This window comes from Stigmatopora nigra, chromosome 1 (assembly GCF_051989575.1).
Source record: "Stigmatopora nigra isolate UIUO_SnigA chromosome 1, RoL_Snig_1.1, whole genome shotgun sequence".
Classification (NCBI taxonomy): domain Eukaryota; kingdom Metazoa; phylum Chordata; class Actinopteri; order Syngnathiformes; family Syngnathidae; genus Stigmatopora; species Stigmatopora nigra.
This window is the reverse complement of record NC_135508.1, coordinates 16,004,581-16,008,637: the sequence shown is the minus strand read 5'-3', so window position 1 is coordinate 16,008,637 and position 4,057 is coordinate 16,004,581. Positions and strand designations below refer to the sequence as shown.

The 4,057-nt window shown below is 38.3% G+C and overlaps 1 long non-coding RNA gene across 1 annotated transcript; it reads right to left on the bottom strand.

Annotated features, from left to right (window-relative positions):
* Positions 1 to 311: 311 nt before the first annotated feature.
* LOC144200477 (uncharacterized) lies at positions 312 to 3,621 on the bottom strand. The gene is made up of 3 exons (XR_013327119.1): positions 3,574 to 3,621; positions 3,436 to 3,470; positions 312 to 1,107 (listed from the first exon to the last, which is right to left on the bottom strand). It is a non-coding gene; the product is annotated as an uncharacterized LOC144200477 (long non-coding RNA).
* Positions 3,622 to 4,057: the final 436 nt, after the last annotated feature.

Sequence of the window (4,057 nt, the reverse complement as noted above, 5' to 3'; positions counted from 1 at the left end):
GGGGGAAAAATATTTTTATGTTTTTCATAATTGTTTTGCAATGACAGATCATGGGCTTATCTTTTGGGGAACAGCCTGAATAGATAAGAGCAGACTGCAAACTGGCCAATGTTTGAAGGGAGAATGTTTTTCCATCCCTGTCCTCTGCTCTCTTGTGCAGAATCTTCTCACACTCGTGTGTGCATATTGTCCAATTACACTCAAGCTCAGACCTGATGAAAGATATCTTTCTAAACTGCAACAACAAATGATTGCAGAAGAAGCATAGAGCATCATAAGAAAACAATAAGGAATGCAATGGCAACACTTGGTCCTTTTATCCTTCATTTAAGTGTTTTTATTTACTGCAGCACTACATGAAATGACAGGCTTGCACTAATGCACTTTTGCCCACCAAATCCTTTCAAACCCTTGAGAGCTCCTTTTTGTTTGCATCAATCAAAGTTTTCTCCTCCAAATGCTGGTTTGTAACCAGTAACTGAACATTCTTTAAGGATAATGTCGAGGCACTTCACACTGCTTCTCTATTTCGACTTGATTCATTGGTCGTCGTCATTATCCTACGCCAATGAAATGTCTGTGCAATGGGATTGGATGGGACGGAACTCAATAAAATATTTTGAACTGCTCACATAATAGGAAGTCACAACAAAAATAAAGCGGCTACAAAATATTCTAAGCATATAACAAAGTTATTTCCTGCTTGATAAATGCGATATTTACTTTGTTGAGGAATGAATGCTCTGGTTGCTATGCACCTGAAGACCATTCGTGTCATTACAACCCATATTGTATGGAACATGTATTATACATAAATGGTGTATAATCCACTAATAAATAAGGTTTTGACAACAATGCACACCATTGATTAAGCTTTAAACAGATACGTTAGTCAATATACATTAAATGGAGTTGAAATATATTTTTCGTAGGAGGCGTAATTATACACATATACAGCGAATATTTATTCAACAAATGTCCACATTTGCCCCTGGTCATAGCAAAGTTTCCAATTAAATCAGTCAGCGAGGCCAATTACTGCAATGGAATCTTGTTGTTTGTGGATGAAACGCAGATCTTCATGATGGCATCGTCCGCCACGGCAGTCTGAGAACACACGAAATACAATTTAAGTCTGAAATTAATCACAGAATAAAGGGCCACAAAGTGTGGGACAATTCAAGGGTAATCCGAAAATTATAGGAAACATTTTTGAATGATGAGCCTTTACAATTCTGTTTTTTTGCTCAATATTCACCAGTAATTGGTCACAAACGCTCCCATTTTGGGACATTTTCAATATTTGGCATAATCACAGTAACATGGTTGAAAATTCTTTACTTGTTAACCTTTTATCGGGAGTAGATGCTAAACTTTTAGCTAGTTGTTACTGTTAACAAAAAAAAAAAACTTATGTAAATAATTCATTCTTAATCTTTTTAATATATTTTCTTAACCACTTATCCTCATAAGGGTGATGGGGGTGCTGGAGACTATTCCACTTCGGGCACGAGGCGAGGGCCACCCTGAAATGGTGGCCAGCCAATCACAGGAGGGGACGGAGAACCATTAATGCTCACACTCATACCTAAGGGCAATTTACAGTGTTCAACCAGCCTACCATGCACTTCTTTGGAAAGTGGGAGGAAACCGGAAAACATGCAAACTCTACACAGGAGGACCGACATGGGATCAAACTCAGGACCCTAGAACTGTGAGGCCGCCTTTCTGTAAATAAGTAAAGATAAAAGGATAACAATATATTCTCAATTTTTACCTAGGGCTACAATGTCGTGTTTGTCTGTCTTGCTACTGCAACCAAGAAGTTTCCCGAATACGGGGTGAAATAAAGTTCTAACCTAACCTAATCCCGATTATTCATTCATTCATCTTCCATACCACCCATCCTCGAAAGGGTTAAGGAGGTTGTTGGAGCCTAACCCTGGGCGAAAAAGGCAGACTACACCCTAGACTGGTCGCCAGTCAGTCTTGGGCACACAGAGAGACAGACAACCATTCACACTGCCACTGAGTGGGAATCGAACCCGGACTGCCTGCACCAAGGTCAGGAGGAAGAACCACCACACCATTAGGTGGCCATCCCCATTATATTACCTTTGATCAAGGATAACTGTATTCAGGGGATGCCATTAACAGCAAAAAACGTATATACGTATTATACTTTCAAGTGGGATGGATATCATGGAAAGATAATGTTCAGCGTAATTGACGGGTAAAGCCATCCAATCCATTTTGACTGGGCGTGCTTGTAACTAAAACGTAGCCACAGAATTTCAACATCCTTTTCCATCCAATTTTGTACATCCCCTCTCTAACCTCTCTGGCCTCATGTCTTCCCTCAAGCACATAAACATAAATCAGTTCTCCACAATGTCCACAATTGCAAAATCCAGCAATAGGCCACTGAAAATTACTAACAGGTGCCTTGGCATGCAGAAGGATTCTAGATATTTGGCTCAAGTGTTAGGTGTATCTAGCAACGGGATTGGCTGTCAAAAGTTCAGTAGTGCCTGATAAAAAGTAAGAAAAATGAGCGGAACTAAATACAATGGAAGAAAGCTTCAGGTGATGGACTTGCTAGGATCTGAGATTTATGGAAGTGGTGAGGGTAGACTCACAGATAGCGGGAGTTGGAGAAGAAGGTGCAACGAAGGGGGGAGTGATAACTGTGGCGAGCTCTTATTAGCTTTTAACCCAAGAGTGTCAGACTTGGGTTGGTTCGCGGGCCGCGTTGACGTCAACTCAATTTCATGTGGGCTGGACCATTTTAGATATAATATTAAGATTTTTTTATTTTTATAAATGGATTAAAAGAACTTGATTAAAAGTCCTGAATATTAATTTTTTAATAGATCTAAAACAATGATTATCTTAGCTGTTTTAACATAATTTTAGATAAAAAAACTGATTTTTGAACTAAAAACACTGTAAAAATTGATTAGAAAATTACAATTATTAATTTAAAAGGGGGAAAATCAGGAAATGTACTATACATCTATACTCTTCAGTTTAATTTGATCCTAAAACAGAAAGTCGGCACTCATGATTTACTTTCCTGGGCCACACAAAATGAAGCGGCGGGCCAGATTTGGCCCCCGGGCCGCCACTTTGACACATGTGGTTAAACCCATATGGAGCAAGATTAAGACATGAACAAAAGGTATAAAAGTCATTCAAGTAAACTAGGCTAAATAGTTGTACCGATGACACCTGCCTCACCCAGCCATGATTTTCCCTCCAATAAAAGATTCAGGAGCATACTTTCAAGTTTGCCAATTTATCATCCATGAGCCGCAAATATCCTCTGAAAACCACCGCACCCTTCACCCACTTGCCAATTGCTTGTAAAATGGCTTTGGATAATTACTCCACCCAATTGCAATTCTACATAAAAATCAAATACTCAATACTCACATCATTGGAGTGCCACCTCGGTCCCTTGCTGCTCTCTTTAAACAGAAAAACAACATAAAATAAAATAAAAACTTGCATCAGCATATCCACTGTTTTTTTTTTCTTTCTCAAAGCATTGTGTATAGTTAGTTCTCTTACCTAGAAATCATATGAGATTGCGTTCTGTGAAAGATGTGACGCCTCTGTTTAGAAAAAAAAATGCCAAAATTAGATGTACTGCAGCCAAACAAAATGCAAGAAAGAGTTGGTCCTTGTTAAAAAAAAGGCTTGTTTAAAAGCACAAAATAAACAGACCTTAAAAGTCTACATACCCCTGTTCAAATGGTAGGCTTTTCTGGTGTAGTAACATTTAATCAAATTAATTCACCATAACCCAACCTACCAGCACATCACACACAATTGTGTCTAGACAAGACCACTAATATCTAAATGCACCTAACCCACTTGGCAATGTCACTGTTCTGTCATATCATTCCAATTTAATCAATATATAAGTCGCACAGTCAACTGTTTAAATTAGCGTTACTAAGAGGTTTTGAAAAGTCATAAAATATTTAATTTACTACTCTTGATAAAGACAATGGATTATTAGATTTGACCAGGTTTGGATTTCTTACATTTC